Source organism: Pristiophorus japonicus, chromosome 1, assembly GCF_044704955.1.
Source record: "Pristiophorus japonicus isolate sPriJap1 chromosome 1, sPriJap1.hap1, whole genome shotgun sequence".
Lineage (NCBI taxonomy): Eukaryota > Metazoa > Chordata > Chondrichthyes > Pristiophoridae > Pristiophorus > Pristiophorus japonicus.
The window spans coordinates 531,667,543-531,690,700 of NC_091977.1; the positions used below are offsets into that span (position 1 = coordinate 531,667,543).

General features: G+C 45.3%; 1 long non-coding RNA gene across 1 annotated transcript in view; it reads right to left on the minus strand.

The window, feature by feature from the left end:
- Positions 1 to 23,158, minus strand: part of LOC139260653 (uncharacterized) — an 87,410-nt gene that overhangs the window by 59,502 nt on the left and 4,750 nt on the right. The gene's annotated exons all lie outside the window — the stretch shown is intronic.

A 23,158-nucleotide genomic window follows, 5' to 3' on the forward strand; every position in this document is an offset into this window, starting at 1 on the left:
GAAGGTGGGGGCGTGGAGCCCGACTCTCTGGACGATCCTATATCTGGTGCTGAGGAGCTCCGATGCTCGCCCGTCAATCCGCTGGGTCTGTCCTCTACGGATGACAGCGCCGACTTCGAGGAACCTGCATCGGCAGGCTCCAGAAGGCATTCCACCCCAAGACCATCTTGTGCACTGTCAGCCATTCCCGCCTCCACTCTGGAGGTACCGGCCCAAGCACCTCGCCACAGGGCACCCCATTTGTCCCCAGGACAGCGCCGACCCCGCGGAGACCTCGTGGACGTGGTTTAGGTCTGGTCCACGAACGTCACATGAGAGCGGAGAGATGGTACAGTTGTCCAGGAGGACTGTAGACATTGGTGACCAGCTCATCGAAGCATTGGGGGCATATTCCAATAGCTTGCCACCATGACTGAGTACATTCCGCGGATGGCGGAGGCCCTGGATGCGATAGCCAGGAACACTGCTGGCACAGATCACCCAGTGGTCCCAGAGCACGGCACTCCACCCCTTGGTTCTGCACCACTACTGCAAATGACAGATGAGAGCAAGGACCAAGATCCTACTTCTGCATCAGAGAATATTGCCCCCTCGGCACCCCCTACTCGCGTACCCGTGAAACCACCACCTCTGCCTTCATCCCCCCCAATGAGGCACTGCCTGAGGAGCTCCTCGGCCAGGTGCCGTGGAGCGAGGAGGGGAAGGGGTAGCGGTGGGGAGAAGAAGGGGAGAGGGGGAAGTGTCATGTATGTATGCTTGGATTTACTACCCACCAGGGGGCGCCACTGTCGGAGGTCATTGGGCTGTGTACACATTTGTGCGGCCCAGCTATAAAAGGCCAGTGATCTTGTAATGTGATCACTTCGGGCCCTAATAAATAACAGCCAGGTTTGAACCTGTTCAGAGTTTACAGTATTCAGTCTTTTGAGTTATTGCACACACAACATTTGGCAACGAGGTAACAAGAATCTTCGCATGCAAAAATGAGCACAATTGGAATTCTTGAGCGATTCGTGGAAGGAGAAGATTGGGCAGACTTTGTAGCCCGCTTGAACCAGTACTTCATGGCCAACAAAATGGAGAAAGAGGAAGACGCAGTTCGGCGCCGGGCGATCCTCCTCACGGTTTGCGGTCCAAAAATATATGGACTCATAAAGAATCTCCTCTCGCCCTTAAGTCCAACACACAAGGACTATGAAACATTGTGTGCTCTGGTACGTGACCATCTCAAACCAAATGAAGGCACCATCATCTCAAGATGTCGATTCTATACACAAGTTCCTTCTGAGGGCCAGGATATATCGGACTTCGTTGCCGACCTAAGACGTCAAGCTGGACTGTGTAAGTTTGAAACTGTGTTGGCAGATATACCGCGGAACGTCTTTGTAATCGGCATCAACCATGAGGTGATCCTGCGTATGCTACTGGTGGCGGAGATGCTGTATTTGAGCAAGGCCATCGCGATTGCCCAATCATGCATGACGACGGACAAAAGCTTAAAGCAGATATCACTGAAAAATCGGAACTCGGCAAGTACTGTAAACAAGATAGTATCGTCGTTTGGCAGAGCTGCATATGGCAGGGCCTATCCGACTGCATACGTGAAACCCGTGGCTGCTCAAAGTCCGCCAACGGGAATGAATCCGATTTCACCGTGTTGGCGTTATGGGGGAAATCATCGGCATCATCAGTGTCAGTTTAAACAGTATATTTGTAAAGGCTGTTCAAGAGTGGGGCATCACCAGCGCATGTGTCCGCAACTGAGCAAGCGTGCTGCGACACACCATGTGGAGGATGATGACCAGTCTAGCGCGGATCCGGACATGCAATCCGAGATACCAGAGGAGGAAGTGTATGCACAGTATTCATTCCGAACAAATAGCCAACTAATAATGATTAATGTAAAACTTAAAGGTGTGCCGGTATCGATGGAATTGGACACGGGTGCAAGTCAATCAATAATGTACCAGAGGACATTCGACAGACTGTGGGATACAAAGGCTGTGAGGCCTAAGCTGAGTCCAGTTACTGCCAAGTTGCGTATGTACACTAATGAACTCATAACGGCAGTGCAGTAATCAAGGTGTCATATGGTGGTGTGGTTCACGATTTACCGTTATGGATTGTTCGAGGCAATGGTCCAACGCTGTTCAGCAGGAACTGATTAGAAAAAAATCAAATGGAACTGGAACAAGATCAAAGCGTTGTCATCGGAGGAGGATACTCCATGTGCTCAAGTGCTGAGCAACTTCCCCTCGCTGTTTGAACCAGGCATCGGCAATTTCACGGGAGCCAAGGTACAGATTCACGTGGACTCGCATGCAAGAATCACCCATCATAAAGCTTGGGTAGTCCCGTATATGATGAGGGAGAAGGTCAAAATCGAACTGGACAGACTCCAGCATGAAGGGATCATATCACCTGTCGAATTTAACGAATAAGCCAGCCCCATTGTTTCCATGTTGAAAAGTGATGGCACTGTCAGGATTTGTGGAGACTACTGTAAGAGAAAAATTTGGCATTAGGGACAAGGGTTAAAGTGCTGGTTCCTGCAACAACCCATAAGGAGGTAAAAGGCCTCTCTTTGGCCTTGTACATTCCAGTACCAAGGCTCCAGAAGTTATCAATTCAATAATATTCCGACAGGATACGATGTGAGAATCTAAACAGACACTGATAAGACCTTGCAAAGAGACTCGAAGCAGACTCACGGGCATCAAGGAGAATCAACAAATTCTGACCGAATGAAGTTATTCTAGTCACGGCCTAAGGTGGTCACAAGGGTCTTGGCCTGTCAATCCAAAGTAGCACTAATAAGATAGTCCAATTAGAGAAGTAGCACTGATAAGGTAGTCCAATTAGAGATCTAGGGAGGTCTTACCAGGGAATGGAGGGGTTTTTGAAATGTATAAAAGTTGTATGATTGTGCTGTTCGGAGAGCATCTCCACTCACAGGCGGCTGTGATGAGAGGTATTCCCGGACGTTCGTAATAAAAGATCGTTATACCTTGCCATTCGTCTCTGTCTGCTAACTCCAGGGCTGTTACGCGGGTTGGGGTGAGCGTCGACCCGCTATATCAGGGGGCCCGCTCATGGGAGAAGAAGCCTTCCCATTTTCCCCTTACACTACAAGGTTGCGATCAACCGAGTTTCGAAACAGGATCAATAACTGTTACCGAAGGCTGATGATCTGTTTGCAATGCTAGCCGGGAGGAAGTCGTTCATAAAACTGGATCTGACGTCGGCCTACATGACACAGAAGCTGGTCGACACGTCAAAGAAACTTATATGCATCAATACTCATGAAGGACTGTTTGTCTACAACAGGTGCCCTTTTGGAATTCGCTCAGCTGCAGCCATATTTCAGAGGAATATGGAGAGTCTACTGAAGTCCATCCCCAGAATCGTTGTGTCCCAAGATGACATACTGGTCACAGGTCGTGACTCCGCCGAACATCTGAACAACCTAGAAGAGATTCTACATCGTTTGGACAAAGTAGGACTCAGACTGAAACGCTCGAAGTGCGTCTTCATGGCACCGGAAGTCGAATTCCTGGGGAGGAAAATTGCTGCTGACGATATCAGGTCCACGGACTTGAAAACCAAGGCCATCAAAAATGCACCCAAGTCTCAGAATGTGATGGAGCTGAGTTTGTTCCTTGGTCTACACAACTACTTCGGTAATTTCTTACCGAGATTGAGCTACTGCACATGCTGCGAAGAAAAGGTGACAACTGGGTTTGGGGTATGTCTCAAGATAGAGCTTTTGAGAAAGCTACTAATCTGCTTTGCTCTAACAAGCTGCTGGTACATTATGATCTGTTTATTGGCCTGTGATGCTTCGTCATATGGAGTTGGTTACGTGCTCCAACAAGCTAATGAGTCGGGCAAATTACAACCTGATGCATATGCTTCAAAAAGTTTGTCAAAGGCGGAAAGAGCATGATAGAGAAAGAAGCACTAGCTTGTGTGTATGGGGTTAAAAAGATGCATCAGTACCTGTTTGGTCTTCATTTTGAACTGGAAACAGATCACAAGCCACTCATTTCATTGTTTTCGGAAAACAAAGGTATCAATACCAATGCATCATCCGCATCCAGAGGTGGGTGCTTACATTATCTGCCTATGAATATGTCATTCGGCATAGACCTGGCACTGAGAATTGTGCCGATGCATTGAGCCGTCTGCCGTTGCCCACACCGGAGGTGGAAAAGCCACAACCAGCAGACCTACTGTTAGTCATGGATGCTTTTGAAAGTGAAAGAACCCTTGTCACGACCCAACAAGTTAAGACCTGGATCAGCCAGGACCCGATATTATCAGTTGTGAAACGCTGTATCCTTAGTCGTGATTGGACTGCCAGACCGAAGCAGATTGTATACTGTCGGGTAATCATGTTGTTATGCCCAAGAAAGGCAGCGAGAAATTTGTGCATGATCTACATTGCGCGCATCCCGGTATTGTCTTGATAAAAGCCATTGCCAGGTCTCATGTATGGTGGCCTGGAATTGACTCTGATCTGGAATCATGTGTGCATCAGTGCAACACTTGCATGCAGCTTAGTAAAGCACCAGTGGAATTGCCGCCGAGTCTGTGGTCATGGCCATCGAAACCATGTTCCATGATCCACATCGACTTTGCAGGTACCTTCCTGGGAAATATGTTCTTAGTTGTGGTGGATGATTATTCTAAGTGAATAGAGTGTACAATCATGTCATCCAGCACATTCACAGCTACCATTGAGAGCCTTCGTGTCATGTTTGCTATGCATGGTCTGCCTGACATTGTTGTAAGTGACAATGGATCTTGCTTCACCAGTATGGAGTTTCAAGAGTTCATGAAACTCAATGGTATCAAACATGTGAGGTCAGCACCATTCAAACCCACATCGAATGGACAAGCAGAGCGTGCAGTCCAATCCATCAAGCAGAGTCTGAAACGTGTAACTCAAGGTTCACTGCCAACTCGCTTGTCACGTATATTGCTTAGTTACAGGACAAGATCCCATATGCTTACCGGGGTCTCCCCTGCTGAACTATTGATGAAGAGAGGTCTCAAGGCCAGGCTCTCTCTTGTCCACCCCGACTTGAATAATCGTGTGGAAAACAGACGTCAAAGTCAGCAAGGGTATCATGATCGCGCTACTGTGTCACGTGACATTTCTATCAATGATCCTGTGTATGTACTGAATTATGGTCAAACATAGAAACATAGAAAATACGTGCAGGTGTAGGCCATTCGGCCCTTCGAGCCTGCACCACCATTCAATATGATCATGGCTGATCATGCAACTTCAGTACCCCATTCCTACTTTCTCTCCAGACCCCTTGATCACTTTAGCCGTAAGGGCCACATCTAACATGCCATTTGCCTTCTTCACCACCTGCTGTACCTGCATGCCAACTTTCAATGACTGATGTACCATGACACCCAGGTCTCATTGCACCTCTTCTTTTCCTAATCTGTCACCATTCAGATAATATTCTGCCTTCCTGTTTTTGCCACCAAAGTGGATAACCTCACATTTATCCACATTATACTGCATCTGCCATGCATTTGCCCACTCACCCAACCTGTCCAAGTCACCCTGCAGCCTCTTAGCATCCTCCTCACAGCTCACATTGCCACCCAGCTTAGTGTCATCTGCAAACTTGGAGATATTACGTTCAATTCCTTCGTCTAAATCATTAATGTACATTGTAAATAGCTGGAGTCCCAGCACTGAACCTTGCGGTGCTCCACTAGTTATTGCTTGCCATTCTGAAAAGGACCCGTTTATTCCTACTCTTTGCTTCCTGTCTGCCAACCAGTTCTCTATCCACATCAATACATTACCCCCAATACCATGTGCTTTGATTTTGCACACTAATCTCTTGTGTGGGACCTTGTCAAAAGCCTTTTGAAAGTCCAAATACACCACATCCACTGGTTCTCCTTTGTCCATTCTACTAGTTACATCCTCAAAAAATTCCAGAAAAATTTTTCAAGCATGATTTCCCTTTCATAAATCCATGCTGACTTGGACTGATCCTGTCACTGCTTTCCAAATGCACTGGTATTACATCTTGCATAATTGATTCCAACATTTTCCCCAGTACCGAAGTCAGGCTATAATTCCCTGTTTTTTCTCTCTCCCTCCTTTTTTAAAAAGTGGGGTTACATTAGTTACCCTCCAATGGATAGGAACTGATCCAGAGTCTATAGAATGTTGAAAAATGACCACAATGCATCCACTATTTCTAGGGCCAATTCCTTAAGTACTCTGGGATGCATAAATCATGCACCGGGGATTTATCGGCCTTCAATCCCATCAATTTCCCGAACACAATTTCCTGACTAATAAGGATTTCCTTCAGTTCCTCCTTTTCGCGAGAGCTTCGAACCCCTAGTATTTCCGGAAGGCTATTTGTGTCTTCCTTAGTGAAGACGGAACCAAAATATTTGTTCAATTGGTCTGCCATTTCTTTGTTCCCCATTATAAATTCACCTGATTCTGACTGCAAAGGACCTACGTTGGTATTCACTAATCTTTTTCTCTTCACATATCTCTAGAAGCTTTTGCAGTCAGTTTTTATGTTCCCTGCAAGCTTACTCTCATACTCTATTTTCCCTCTCCTAATTAAACCCTTTGTTCTTCTCTGCTGAATTCTAAATTTCTCCCAGTCCTCAGGGTTGCTGCTTTTTCTGGCCAATTTATATGGCTCTTCCTTGGTTTTAACACTATCCCTAATTTCCCTTGTCAGCCACGGTTGAGCCACCTTCCCCATTTTATTTTTACGCCAGACAGGGATGTACAATTGTTGAAGTTCATCCATGTGATCTTTAAATGTCAGCCATTAGAAGATAAGAATTAGGAACAGGAGTAGGCCATCTAGCCCCTCGAGCCTGCTCCGCCATTCAAGAAAGATCATGGCTGATCTGGCCGTGAACTCAGCTCCACTTACCCGCCCGCTCCCCATAACCCTTAATTCCCTTATTGGTTAAAAATCTATCTATCTGTGATTTGAATACATTCAATGAGCTAGCCTCAAATGCTTCCTTGGGTAGAGAATTCCACAGATTCACAACCCTCTGGGAGAAGAAATTCCTTCTCAACTCGGTTTTAAATTGGCTCCCCCCCACTATTTTGAGGCTGTGCCCCCTAGTTCTAGTCTCCCCGACCAGTGGAAACAACCTCTCTGCCTCTATCTTGTCTATCCCTTTCATTATTTTAAATGTTTCTATAAGATCACCCCTCATCCTTCTGAACTCCAACGAGTAAAGACCCAGTGTACTCAATCTATCATCATAAGGTAACCCACTCATCTCCGGAATCAGTCTAGTGAATCGTCTCTGTACCCCCTCCAAAGCTAGTATATCCTTCCTTAAGTAAGGTGACCAAAACTGCACGCAGTACTCCAGGTGTGGCCTCACCAATACCTTGTACAGTTTCATCAGGACCTCCCTGCTTTTGTACTCCATCCCTCTCGCAATGAAGGCCAACATTCCATTCGCCTTCCTCATTACCTGCTGCGCCAGCAAACTAACTTTTTGGGATTCATGCACAAGGACCCCCAGGTCCCTCTGCACCTCAGCATGTTGTAATTACTCCCCATTCAAATAATGCTCCCTTTTACTGTTTTTTTTTCCAAGGTGGATGGCCTCACATTTTCCGACATTGTATTCCATCTGATAAACATTAGCCCATTCGTTTAACCTATTTAAATCTCTTTGCAGCCTCTCTGTGTCCTCTACAGCCATGTTCAGCCATGAACTTATTGAATGGCGGTGCAGGCTCGAAGGGCCGAATAGCCTACTCCTGCACCTATTTTCTATGTTTCTATGTTTCTACACAACCCACTTTCCCACTAATCTTTGTGTCATCTGCAAATTTTGTTGCACTACACTCTGTCCCGTCTTCCAGGTCATCTATGTATATTGTAAACAGTTGTGGTCCCAGCACCGATCCCTGTGGCACATCACTAACCACCGAATTCCAACCCGAAAAGGACCCATTAATCCCGATTCTCTGCTTTCTGTTAGCCAGCCAATTCTCGATCCATGCTGATACATTTCCTCTGACTCCGCGTACCTTTATCTTCTGCAGTAACCTTTTGTGTGGCACCTTATCGAATGCCTTTTGGAAATCTAAATACACCACATCCATCGGTACACCTCTATCCACCATGCTCGTTATATCCTCAAAGAATTCTACTAAATTAGTTAAACATTATTTCCCCTTCATGAATCCATGTTGCGTCTGCTTGATTGCACTATTCCTATCTAGATGTCCCGCTATTTCTTCCTTAATGATAGCTTCAAGCATTTTCCCCACTACAGATGTTAAACTAACCGGCCTATAGTTAGCTGCCTTTTGTCTGCCCCCCTTTTTAAACAGAGGCTTTACATTAGCTGCTTTCCAATCCGCTGGTACCTCCCCAGAGTGCAGAGAATTTTGGTAGATTATAACGAATGCATCTGCTATAACTTCCGCCATCTCTTTTAATACCCTGGGATGCATTTCATCAGGACCAGGGGACTTGTCTACCTTGAGTCCCATTAGCCTGTCCAGCACTACCCCCCTAGTGATAATGATTATCTCAAGGTTCTCCCTTCCTACATTCCCATGACCAGCAATTTTTGGCATGGTTTTTGTGTCTTCCATTGTGAAGACCGAAGCAAAATAATTGTTTAAGGTCTCAGCCATTTCCACATTTCCCATTATTAAATCCCGCTTCTCATCTTCTAAGGGACCAACATTTACTTTAGTCACTCTTTTCCATTTTATATATCGGTAAAAGCTTTTACTATCTGTTTTTATGTTTTGCGCATGTTTACTTTCGTAATCTATCTTTCCTTTCTTTATTGCTTTCTTAGTCATTCTTTGCTGTCGTTTAAAATTTTCCCAATCTTCTAGTTTCCCACTAACCTTGGCCACCTTATACGCATTGGTTTTTAATTTGATACTCTCCTTTATTTCCTTGGTTATCCACGGCTGGTTATCCCTTCTCTTTCCGCCCTTCTTTTTCACTGGAATATATTTTTGTTGAGCAATATGAAAGAGCTCCTTAAAAGTCCTCCACTGTTCCTCAATTGTGCCACCGTTTAGTCTGTGTTCCCAGTCTACTTTAGCCAACTCTGCCCTCATCCCACTGTGGTCCCCTTTGTTTAAGCATAGTATGCTCGTTTGAGACACTACTTCCTCACCCTCAATCTGTATTACAAATTCAACCATACTGTGATCACTCATTCTGAGAGGATCTTTTACTCGGAGAACGTTTATTATTCCTGTCTCATTACACAGGACCAGATCTAAGATAGCTTGCTCCCTTGAAGGTTCTGTAACATACTGTTCTAAGAAACAATCCCGTGTGCATTCTATGACTTCCTCCTCAAGGCTACCCCGTGCGATTTGATTTGACCAAACGATATGTAGGTTAAAATCCCCCATGATTACTGACGTTCCTTTTTCAAATGCCTCCAATATTCCCTTGATTATTGCCCGCCCCACCGTGAAGTTATTATTTGGGAGCCTATAAACTACGCCCACCAGTGACTTTTTCCCCTTACTATCTCTAATCTCCACCCATAATGATTCAACATTTTGATCATTCGAGCCAATATCGTCTCTCAAAACTGCCTTGATATCATCCTTTATTAACAGAGCTACCCCACCTCCTTTCCCTTCTTGTCTATCCTTCCGAATTGTCAGATACCCCTGTATGTTTAATTCCCAGTCTTGGCCACCCTGCAACCACGTTTCTGTAATGGCCACCAAATAATACCCATTTGGAATGATTTGTGCTGTCAACTCATTTACTTTATTTCGAATGCTGCACGCGTTTAGGTAGAGTGTTTTAATACTAGTGTTTAAACCATGATTTTTAGTTTTGACCCCTCCTGCAGCCCCTTTATATTCATACATATTGTCCCTTCCTATCACCTTGTGGTTTACACTTACCCCAGTGCTACTCTGCTCTGTTGCCTCCTGTCTTTTGCATTCTTTCTTGGGGTCCTGTTCATCTGAGCTCTCACTCACTCTAACTAGCTCAGAGCCCTCTTCTGGGTTCCGAATACTCCTCGCATTGAGGCACCGAGCTTTCAGGCTTGCCTTTTTATCACACTTTGACCCTTTAGAATTTTGCTGTACAGTGGCCCTTTTTGTTTTTTGCCTTGGGTTTCTCTGCCCTCCACTTTTACTCATCATCTTACTGTCTTTTGCTTCTGTCTCCATTTTGTTTCCCTCTGTCTCCCTGCATTGGTTCCCATCCCCCTGCCATATTAGTTTAACTCCTCCCCAACAGCACGAGCAAACACTCCCCCTAGGACATTGGTTCCGGTCCTGCCTAGGTGCAGACCGTCCGGTTTGTACTGGTCCCACCTCCCCCAGAACCGGTTCCAATGCCCCAGGAATTTGAATCCCTCCCTGCTGCACCACTGCTCAAGCCACGTATTCATCTGAGCTATCCTGTGATTCCTACTCTGACTAGCACGTGGCACTGGTAGCAATCCCGAGATTACTACTTTTGAAGTCCTACTTTTTAATTTAGCTCCTAGCTCCTTAAATTCGTCTCGTAGGACCTCATCTCTTTTTTTACCTATATCTTTGGTACCAATGTGCACCACGACAATTGGCTGTTCATCCTCCCTTTTCAGAATGTCCTGCACCCGCTCCGAGACATCCTTGACCCTTGCATCATGGGAGGCAACATACTATCCTGGAGTCTCAGTTGCGGCCGCAGAAACGCCTATCTATTCCCCTCACAATTGAATCCCCTATCACTATCGCTCTCCCACTCTTTTTCCTGCCCTCCTGTGCAGCAGAGCCAGCCACGGTGCCATGAACTTGGCTGCTGCTGCTCTCCCCTGATGAGTCATCCCCCTCAACAGTACTCAAAGCGGTGTATCTGTTTTGCAGGGGGATGACCGCAGGGGACCCCTGCACCAGCTTCCTTGCACTGCTCTTCTTGCTGGTCTTCCATTCCCTATCTAGCTGTGGACCTTTCACCTGCGGTAAGACCAACTCGCTACCCGTGCCACTCACGTCATTCTTAGCATCGTGGATGCTCCAGAGTGAATCCAACCTCAGCTCCAACTCCGCAACGCGGTCTGTCAGGAGCTGGAGGCGGATACACTTCCCGCACACGTAGTCGTCAGGAGTTCCCACATGGTACAGGAGGAGCATATCACGTGACCGAGCTCTCCTGCCATGACTTAACCCTTAGAAACACTTGCCATTGCCTATCCACCGTCAACCCTTTAAGTATCATTCGTCAGTCTATCCTAGCCAATTCACGTCTCATGCCATCGAAGTTACCTTTCTTTAAGTTCAGGACTCTAATCTCTGAATTAGAAACATAGAACTATAGAAACATAGAAATTAGGTACAGGAGCAGGCCATTCGGCCCTTCGAGTCTGCACCGCCATTCAATAAGATTATGGCTGATCATTCAACCTCAGTACCCCTTTCCTGCTTTCTCTCCATACCCCTTGATCCCTTTGGCCATAAGGGCCACATCTAACTCCCTCTTGAATATATCAAACGAACTGGCATCAACAATTTTCTACGATAGAGAATTCCACAGGTTAACCACTCTCTGAGTGAAGAAGTTTCTCCTCATCTCGGTCCTAAATGGCTTACCCCTTATTCTTAGACTGTGACCCCTACTTCTGGAACTCCCCAGCAACGGGAACATTCTTCCTGCCTCTAACCTGTCCAATCCCGTCAGAATCTTATACGTTTCTATGAGATCCCCTTTCATCCTTCTAAATTCCAGTGAATAAAGGCCCAGTTGATCCAGTCTCTCCTCATATGACAGTCCAGCCATCCCTGGAATTAGTCTCGTGAACCTTTGCTGCACTCCCTCAATAGCAAGAACGTCCTTCCTCAGATTAGGAGACCAAAGCTGAACACAATATTTCCAAGTGAGGCCTCACTAAGGCCCTGTACAACTGCAATAAGACCTCCCTGCCTCTATACTCAAATCCCCTAGCTCTGAAGGCCAACATGCCATTTGCCTTCTTCACCACCTGCTGTACCTGCATGCCAAACTTCAATGACTGATGAACCATGACACCCAGGTCTCGTTGCACCTCCCCTTTTCCTAATCTGTCACCATTCAGATGATATTCTGCCTTCCTGTTTTTGCCACCAAAGTGGATAACCTCACATTTATCCACATTATACAGCGTCTGCCATGCATTTGCCCACTCACCTAACCTGTCCAAGTCACCCTGCAGCCTCTTAGCATCCTCCTCACAGCTCACACCGCCACCTAGCTTCGTGTCATCTGCAAACTTGGAGATATTACATTCAATTCCTGCATCTAAATCATTGATGTATATTGTAAATAGCTGGGGTCCCAGCACTGAACCCTGCTGCACCCTACTGGTCACTGCCTGCCATTCTGAAAAGTACCTGTTTATTCCAACTCTCTGCTTCCTGTCTGCCAACCAGTTCTCTATCCATGTCAGTACATTACCCCCAATACCATGTGGTTTAATTTTTCACACTAATCTCTTGTGTTGAACCTTGTCAAAAGCCTTTTTAAAGTCCAAATACACCACATCCACTGGTTCTCCCTTGTCCACTCTACTAGTTACATCCTCAAAAATTCTAGGAGATTTGTCAAGCATGATTTCCCTGTCATAAATCCATGCTGACTAGGGCTGATTCTGTCACTGCTTTCCAAATGCGTTGCTATTTCATCTTTACTAATTGATTCCAACATTTTCCCCACTATTGATATCAGGCTAACCGGTCTATAATTCCCTGTTTTCTCTCTCCCTCCTTTTTAAAAAAGTGGTGTTACATTAGCTACCCTCCAGTCCATAGGAACCGATCCAGAGTCCATTGAATGTTGGAAAATGATCAGCAATGCATCCACTATTTCTCGGGCCACTTCCTTAAGTACTCTGGGATGCAGCCTATCAGGCCCTGGGGATTTATCGGTCTCCAATCCCATCAATTTCCCGAACACAATTTTCTGACTAATAAGGATTTCCTTCAGTTCCTCCTTTTCGCGAGAGCTTCGACCCCCTAGTATTTCCGGAAGGTTATTTGTGTCTTCCTTAGTGAAGGCAGAACCAAAGTATTTGTTCAATTGGTCTGCCATTTCTTTGTTCCCCATTATAAATTCACCTGATTCTGACTGCAAAGGACCTACGTTGGTATTCACTAATCTTTTTCTCTTCACATATCTTTTGAAGCTTTTGCAGTCAGTTTTTATGTTCCCTGCAAGCTTACTCTCATACTCTATTTTCCCCCTCCTAATTAAACCATTTGTCCTCCTCTGCTGAATTCTAAATTTCTCCTAAATTTAACTGTGTCACTCCCCATCTTAATTAAGAATTCTACCATATTATGCTCACTCTTCCCCAAGGGCCCTCGCACAACAAGATTGCTAATTAATCCTCTCTCATTACACAACACCTATTCTAGGATGGCCAGCTCTCTAATTGGTTCCTCGACATGTTGGTCTAGAGAACCATGCCTTATACACTCCAGGAAATCCTCCTCCACCGTATTGCTACCAGTTTGGTTAGCCCAATTTATATGCAGATTAAAGTCATCCATGATAACTGCTGTACCTTTATTGCACGCATCCCTAATTTCTTGTTTGATGCCATCCCCAACCTCACTACTACTGCTTGGTGGTCTGTACACAACTCCCACTAGCGTTTTCTGCAGCCCCAAATCGATCGCCAGTACTGTTACGGCCAAGGAAGGTAACAGAGTGTTTATCGTTCAGTTCAAGAATGGGCAGACATGCAGGAAACATATCGATCAGATGCTAATGCGGCACATGGATGAACCAGAACAGTCTGAGTAAGATACAATCAGTGACCAACCAATCTAGCCTCAGTCATCAGAGGACTCTGCTGTCAATAATGAATCTGGACTTTCAATCACTGACATGGTCAATGAATTTGGACTTTCAATCCCTGATGTGGTCATTGCCACTCCCATCAGATCGGCTACCCAGCCCCCAGTCATAACAGACTCAGAACGCTCGCCCAAGGCTGGAGTTGAACTGAGATGTTCAACCCGGAAGCGGAAAGCCCGGACCATCTCAATTTCTAAAAAGACTGTTACTAATATCTTAAAGGGGGATATTGTCATGTTTGTATGCTTGGGTTTACTCGCCACCAGGTGGTGCCACTGTCGTAGGTCATTGGACTGTGTGCACGTGTCTGTGGCCCAGCTATAAAAGGCCAGCCATCTTGTAATGTGATCACTTCGGGCCCTAATAAAGAAGAGCCAGGTTTGTACCTGTTCGGAGTTTACACTATTCAGTCTTTTGAGTTGTTGCATACACAACAGGAAGGAAAGTGAGGTGCATGTCCTCAGGTGATGGCTGTGTTATATCTCCATCTGGGTGTATGCAATTTGTTGTAATGTATGGGGGGAGGGGACCACCCTCCTGCTTTGCATTTTTATTCTGTGTTGCTGGACATGTTGAACATTTGATTGATGTCAATGGTGGAAAAAGTGGGATTGGGTGTTTTTGCCTGTGATACTTATGATTTCAGACCAATGTTGGTATAAATTTTTTTTTATTGAACATAACCTTGTTGCGCATTGTCTCAGATAGCTGGACCGTTACACACTGATGATTCCTTAACCTGAAAGGGTTAAATGAAACTTAACTTCAATCAACATAAACTTTAACTGGCACCAAGGTGATGGGAACCATTGATGTCTGAGCTGCACACACAGAGCAGTGTGTCAGCGTTGTCACTCACAGCAATTTTCTTTCAGGCAAATCGTTCAGATATTAGCTCCTCACGTAAGACTCTTGCAGCTATGTAGCCACCACGGGCCCTTTCCTGCGGTCTGGAGGGGGTCGTGGGCATGGTTGCATAGCCAGCTTGATTGTCTTGCCCGAGGTCAGCATCTAGCCCCTCATCGTCCTCTTCCTCTCTCTCCTGAGGTGGAGCATCAGTCCCTTCTGGCAATTCTTGGCCCCTCCTCATCGCCAGATTGTGCAGCACACGACCACGAATTTACCTACTTGCTCAGGATTGTATTGTAGCTCTCCTCCTGAGTGGTCCAGTCATCTGAAGCACTGCTTAAGCACAGTTGTTATTTTGTGGACCACATTGCGTGTGTCTCTGTGGCTCTGGTTGTATCGCTTTTCGGCCTCGGTGTGGGTGTCACGCAGTGGGGTCATCAGCCAGGTGGCTAGGCCATATCGGTTATCACCAAGCATCCAGCATTGTCCTTGTGGCTGACTCTTAAAGATGTCAGAGACAGCGCTCTCACGCAGGATGTGAGCCTCATCGAAGGTGCCCAGACATTTGGCATTCATCTCCATGATGATCTAGTTGTGGTCGACAACTCGTTGGACCTTCAGGGAGTGAAATCCTTTTCTGTTACGAAAATGCTCCAGGTTCTGAGAAGATGGCCGCATGGCGATGTGAGTGCACTGTATAGCTCCTTGCACCCTGGGGAACTTAGCATGCTCCAGCCCTGTCAGTCTGAGCCTCTGTGGTCATGGGGAAGCTGATAAAGTCCATCCTTCGCGCGTACAGGGCCTCCGTGACCTGTCTAATGCACCGATAGGTTGCATGGTGAGACAGAGGTTGCATGGTGAGACCGCGGAGGCCCGAAAGGAACCGGACGCGTAGAAAGACAGTGCCGCGGTGACCTTGACCTCGACCGACACTGATGTCCTGATGGCAGGCTGCATATGTGGCCTGATGAGCTCACATATTTCGTTGATCGCCACTTTGTGGAAGTGCAGTCTCTGAAGGCAGGTGTGGTCGGAGACATCGAGGTAAGACTTCTTTTCCCTGTAAATGCGGGGTGTGTATGGTCTGGCCCTGCTCCTCATTCTTGCACGTCTTAAATTGGGGACATAATGATGTGCATCACACATTGAGCCATCAGCACTCTGCAGCATCTGCATATTAATCGATGCAGGCTGAGAAATGGCTGGCCCCATTGCAATGAAAGTATAATAGCGATTGATCAGAAGCAATAATTTCCTCACTAAAATATACCTAGAGTAAACCCCCAATAGTCCAGAGTCTGAAAATATGTCTGTTGAGATGGTCACTTCACCTGAAAAGAACTCCAGAGTCAATGCAAACTCCCCCAAAGTTGAAGCAGCCTTTTGAATGAAGTGACCTGCAATTTAAAAAATGGCAGCCACTCCACTGGCTTTAGTTCAGAACAGTTCCACTTTTTCTGGGCAGTTTTTTGGGTGAGCGATATTGTGGCCGATATGTGTGCGAGGTGGTGAAAGTGACGGCGGGCATTCTCCTGGGCATTAGTTTCGCCAAATGTGCTCTTTACAACAAAAAAAAAGGGCGGGCAGTATTATTGAATCTCAGCGTTAATTCTGTGCGGAAAGTAACGCTGGACGATATTATGGGCGTTGATTTAGCCCATTCTGATGATTCCGCCCCCAAAAAGTGGGTGGGCAGTATTATTTTTTTCCCGGTGTTACGCACATGGGGAAAGTAACGCTCGGCGATAAGTGTCCGAAAAATGCCCATCAGTTTCCATTTTGTGGCTAAATGGGTGATATATGGGCGTTATACATCATTTCAGCGGGAAAATGGATATTGTGGGCGTTAAGCATGCAAAAAACATAGAAAATCTAGCCCCATAAGTATGACAAAGACCAGGGTAATAGATTGGAGAAAAGCTGATTTTGAAGGGCTGAGAATAGAACTTGGGAGAATAAAGTGAACAACAATATTGGCAAACAACGATGTAGCGTAGCAATGGGAAAGATTTAAAACGGTGTTCAACAGAGTCTAGAAAAACATATTCCATTAAAAAACAAGAACAACCTGAACACTAATGAGACACTATGGATGAATAAGGGAAAAACTAAGGGTAAGGAAAGAGGCATACACTAAATACATGGACAGCAGGGGAACGCATGACAAGGGAGAATACAAAGAGATTAGGAGAGAAGTTAAAAAAAACAACTAGGAAGGCAAAGAGGAACTGAAATTAAATTAAGGAACATAAAACAAAATAGTAAAATATTCTATCGGCACATAAATTAAAAAAAGGGAAGTTGGGATGGGAAAAGGGCCACTAAGGGGTGCTCAGGATAAAATCACAGGCAGCGATTGCAAAATGGCAGAAATATTAAACCTGACTTTGTTTCAGTATTTACCAGAGAGACAAATCAGGTGGTCATGACGATGAGATTAGAAATGATATAACCACATTTAAAATAAAAAGCGGAGACATATTAAATAAACTAATATAACTCAAAGAGGATAAAACCCCTGGTCCAACGGATTACAGCACCCATTTTCAAAGAATCTAGGAAAGAGATAGCAGAGGCACTATTATACATATTTACTAATTTATTAGAAAAAGGTGGAGTGCCAGAAGATTGAAAGATAGCTAACATAATACTTATATTCTTGCTATAGAGGGAGTGCAGTGAAGGTTCACCAGACTGATTCCCGGGATGGCAGGTCTGACATATGAAGAAAGACTGGATTGACTAGGCTTATATTCACTGGAATTTAGAAGAATGAGAAGGGATCCCATAGAAACATATAAAATTCTGACGGGATTGGACAGGTTAGATGCAGGAAGAATGTTCCCGATGTTGGGGAGGTCCAGAAACAGGGGTCACAGTCAAAGGATAAGGAGTAAGCCATTTAGGACTGAAATGAGGAGAAACTTCTTCACTCAGAGAATTGTGAACCTGTAGAATTCTCTACCACAGAAAGTTGTTGAGTCCAGTTCGTTAGATATATTCAAAAGGGAGTTAGATGTGGCCCTTACGGCTAAAGGGATCAAGGGGTATGGAAACATAAAAATATAGAAAGCAGGAATGGGGTACATAAGTTGCATGATCAGCCATGATCATATTGAATGGTGGTGCAGGCTCAAAGGGCCGAATGGCCTACTCCTGCACCTACTTTCTATGTTTCTATGTTTCTATATTTAAGAAGGGAGACAGAACATGTCCAGGGAACTATAGACCAGTCAGCTTAACAGCAGTTGTAGGAAAAATAACGGATTCCCAAAAATGGAAAAAATGAAAGAACATCTAGACACCAAAAATATAATAATGAATAGTCAACATGGATCTCAAAAGAGAAAGTTTGGCTTGACCAACCTCATTAAATACTTTGAAGAGGTAACAGGGAGAGTAGACAATGGTAATACCATAGATGTAATTCATCCAGATTTCCAAAAGACCTTCGATAAGGTACCACATAATAGACAATGAATAAGATCAAAGATTGCGGAGTCGAGGGACAATTAGCAGAGTGGATAGCAAGCTGACTTCAAGACAGAAAGCAGAGAGTAGGGGTAAAGGCTAGCTATTCAGAATGGCAGAAGGTGGGAAGTGGGGTCCCACAAGGATCAGTGCTGGGAACAGGTGTTGTTCACAATTTATGTTAATGATTTCGACTTTGGAATCAAAAAGACAATTTGTAAGTTTGCGGATGACACAAAATTGGGATGTGGGGGTGAGGGGGAGGACAAATTACAAGAAGACATGAATAAACTTGCAGACTGGCAAATTGGCAAATGATTTTCAACACAGATAAATGCGAGGTATTACATTTTGGTAAGAAAAATAAACAGGTCACATATTATTTGGAAAATAAAAAGCTTAATAGGGCAGAAGAGCAAAGGGATCTTGGAGAACAGAGGCACAAATCACTAAAAGTAGCAACGGAGGTTAATAAGGACATTAAAAAAAGCAAACCAAGCACTCGGGTTTATTTCTAGAGGGATGCAAAGTGGAGGAAGTTATACTAAATTTGTATGGAACCTTGGTTAGACCACACTTGGAGTACTGTGTGCAATTCTGGTCACTATATTATAAAAAGCATATCGAGGTACTGGCGAGTGACGCATGCGAGAACTCCGACATGAACAAATTGAGCAAATTGAAGTTCTTCCTCGCTGCCGATTCCCACAATCGCTGGCCTGACCCTGCGATTCATCGCCCCTCGTCCCCAACAATTTCTATGCTGCACTCCCAGCCCCAAGCCAGCCAGCCCTGATATCGCCTTACTCAGTACTTGTACCATCCAATTTAACGTGACCTCCCCTCGTCCGGAAAAATCCCTTATCCTGGTTCTGAGGGTGCCGGATATGAGAGGTTCAACCTGTATTAGGAAAAGATGAACAGGCTGGGTTTCTTTTCTCTTGAAAAGAGGAGGCTGAGGGGTGACCTAATGGAGGTTTTTAAAATTCTGAAAGGTTTTGACAGAGTAGACAGATGGAGTGTTTCCACTTGTGGGGAAGAACAAAACTAGATGCCATCAATATAAGATAGTCACCAAGAAATCAAATAGGGAATTCAGAAGAAACAGGGAGTGGTGAGAATTTGGAACTTGCTGCCACTGTGTCAGCTAGTGGATCAGTTGATAGCACCTGCCCCTCCAAGTCAGAAGTTTGTGGGTTCTAGTATCTTAATGTCTAAAGTTTAATTTGTTTAAGTTGTCGGTTTTAGTGCCCCCCCCCCCGCCTTTTAGCCAGGGGGGCACTTGTATAATTTGTGTTTTTGTGCCCTCAAAACCGCCCCCCGCAAAAACCCAAAAAAAACAAGGGGGCACTTGAAAGTTTTTGGAGTGTGCCCCCTGTCTTCAATCAGGGGGCACTTGAGTAGAGTGCACAACTGAAATAGTTGTGGGTTCAAGTCGCACTCCAGGGACATGAACACATAAATAAATCTAGGCTGACACTCCAGTGCAATGCTGAGGGAGTGCTGCACTGTCGGAAGTGCCGTCTTTTGGATGAGATGTTAAACTGAGGTATCTGCTCTCTCACATTATCCACTATGGTGGCAAAAACAGGAAGGCAAATTATTATCTGAATGGTGACAGATTAGTAGAAGGGGAGGTGCAATGAGACCTGGGTGTCATGGTATATAGAAAAAGAAAATAGGTGCAGGTGGAGGCCATTCGGCCCTTCGAGCCTGCACCACCATTCAATATGATCATGGCTGATCATGCAACTTCAGTACCCCATTCCTGCTTTCTCTCCATACCCCTTGATCCCTTTAACCGTAAGGGTCACATCTAACTCCCTTCTGAATATATCAAACGACCTGGCTTTAACAAATTTCTGTGGTAGAGAATTCCACAGGTTCACAATTCTCTGAGTGAAGAAGTTTCTCCTCATCTCGGTCCTAAATGGCTTACCCCTTATCCTTAGACTGTGACCCCTGGTTCTGGACTTCCCCAACATCGGGAACATTTTTCCTGCATCTAACCTGTCCAATCCCGTCAGAATTTTATATATTTCTATGAGATCCCCTCTCATTCTTCTAAATTCCAGTGAATATAAACCTAGTCGATCCAGTCTTTCTTCATATGTCAGTCCTGCCATCCCAGGAATCAGTCTGGTGAATCTTCGCTGCACTCCTTCAATAGCTAGAATCTCCTTCCTCAGGTTAGGAGACCAAAACTGTACACAATATTCAAGGTGTGGCCTCACCAAGGCCCGATACAATTGCAGTAAGACCTCCCTGCTCCGATACTCAAATCCTCTTGCTATGAAGGCCAACACGCCATTTGCCATCTTCATCGCCTGCTGTACCTGCATGTCAACTTTCAATGACTGATGTACCATGACATCCAGGTCTCGTTGCACCTCCCCTTTTCCTAATCTGTCACCATTCAGATAATATTCTGCCTTCCTGTTTTTGCCACCAAAGTCGATAACCTCACATTTATCTACATTATAATACACCTCCCATGCATTTGCCCACACACCTAACCTGTCCAAGTTACCCCGCAGCCTCTTAGCATCCTCCTCACAGCTCATACTGCCACCCAGCTTAGTGTTCATCTGCAAACTTGGAGATATTACATTCAATTCCTTCGTCTAAATCATTAATTGTAAATAGTGTAAATAGCTGGGGTCCCAGCACTGAACCTTGCGGTCACTGCCTGCCATTCTGAAAAGGACCCGTTTATTCCTACTCTTTGCTTCTTGTCTGCCAACTAGTTCTCTATCCACGTCAATACTTTATCTCTAATATCATGTGCTTTAATTTTGCACACTAATCTCTTGTGTGGGACCTTGTCAAAAGCCTTTTGAAAGTCCAAATACACCACATCCACTGGTTCTCCTTTGTCCACTCTACTAGTTACATCCTCAAAAAATTCTAGAAGATTTATCAAGCATGATTTCCCTTTCATAAATCCATGCTGACTTGGACCGATCCTGTCACTGCTTTCCAAATGCGCTGCTATTACATTTTAATAATTGATTCCAACATTTTCCCCACTACCGATGTCAGGCTAACCGGTATATAATTCCCTGTTTTCTCTCTCACTCCTTTTTTAAAAAGTGGGGTTACATTAGCTACCCTCCAATCTATAGGAACTGATCCAGAGTCTATAGAATGTTGGAAAATGACCAACAATGCTTCCACTATTTCTAGGGCTACTTCCTTAAGTACTCTTGGATGCAGACTATCAAACCCTGGGGATTTATCAGCCTTCAATCCTATCAATTTCCCTGTCACAATTTCCTGACTAAAAGGATTTCCTTCAGTTCCTCCTTCTCGCTAGACCCTTGGTCCCCTAGTATTTCAGGAAGGTGATTTGTGTCTTCCTTGGTGAAGACAGAACCAAAGTATTTGTTCAATTGGTCTGCCATTTCTTTGTTCCCCATTATAAATTCACCTGATTCTGACTGCAAGGGACCTACATTTGTCTTCACATATCTATCGAAGCTTTTGCAGTCAGTTTTTATGTTCCCTACAAGCTTCCTCTCATACTCTATTTTCCATCTCCTAATTAAATCCTTTGTCCTCCTCTGCTGAATTCTAAATTTCTCCCAGTCCTCAGGTTTGCTGCTTTTTCTGGCCAATTTATATGCCTCTTCCTGGATTTAAAACTATCCCTAATTTCCCTTGTTAGCCACGGTTGAGCCACCTTCCCCGTTTTAATTTTATGCCAGACCGGGATGTACAATTGTTGAAGTTCATCCATGTGATCTTTAAATGTCTGCCATTGCCTATCCACCGTCAACCCTTTAAGTATCATTCACCACTCTATCCTAGCCAATTCATGTCTCATATCATCAAAGTTACCTTTCTTTAAGTTCAGGACACTAGTCTTTGAATTAACTGTGTCACTCTCCATCTTAATGAAGAATTGTACCATATTATGGTCACTCTTCCCCAAGGGGCCTCGCACAACAAGATTGCAAATTAATTATCTCATTACACAACACCCAGTCTAGGATGGCCAGCTCTCCAGTTGGTTCCTCGACATATTGGTCCAGAAAACCATCCTTTATACACTCCAGGAAATCCTCCTCCATCGTATTGCTACCAGTTTGGTTTGCCCAATCTTTCTGTAGATTGAAGTCACCCATGATAACTGCTGTACCCTTATTGCACGCATCCCTAATTTCCTGTATGATACCATCCTAACCTCAGTACTACTGTTTGGTGGTCTGTACACAATTCCCACTAGCGTTTTCTGCCCTTTGGTATTCCGCAGCTTTACCCATAGATTCCACATCATCCAAGCTAATGTCCTTCCTTACTATTGCGTTAATCTCCTCTTTACTACTTGAGAGAGCACGTGCGAGCAGCAGGGAATCCGGGGACGTCGGAGGCCTACAAATGGCCCAACGCGTCGGAGAGGCGGGAGTGCGAGCAGCAGGGAGTGTGGGGACGTCGGAGGCCTACAAAAGGCCCAACGCATCGGAGAGGCGGCAGTGCGAGCAGCAGGGAGTCCGGATACGTCGGAGGCCTACAAAAGACCCAACATGTCGGAGAGGCGGGAGTGCGAGCAGCAGGGAGTCCGGGGACGTCGGACGCCTACAAAAGGCCCAACGCGTCGGAGAGGCGGGAGTGCGAGCAGCAGGGAGTCCGGGGACGTCGGAGGCCGACAAAAGGCCCAATGCATCGGAGAGGCGGGAGTGCGAGCAGCAGGGAGTCTGGGGACATCGGAGGCCTACAAAAGGCCCAACGCGTCGGAGAGGCCGACCGGTGCAGCTGCAGCAGGGAGGCAAAAAGAAGTAGAAAGAAATTGAAAGGTGACTTCACAGCCAAGGGGGGTAAGTGATTGGCTGGTGATTGGTAAGTAGTTTTCCTTTTTCTTTTCTAAATCAGTAAGTAACATTTAGCATTGTTGTTGCCAATTTAAGTTAATCTAAGGGTTAAGACATGGCAGGAGAGCTCGGACATGTGCTTTGCAACTCCTGTACTATATG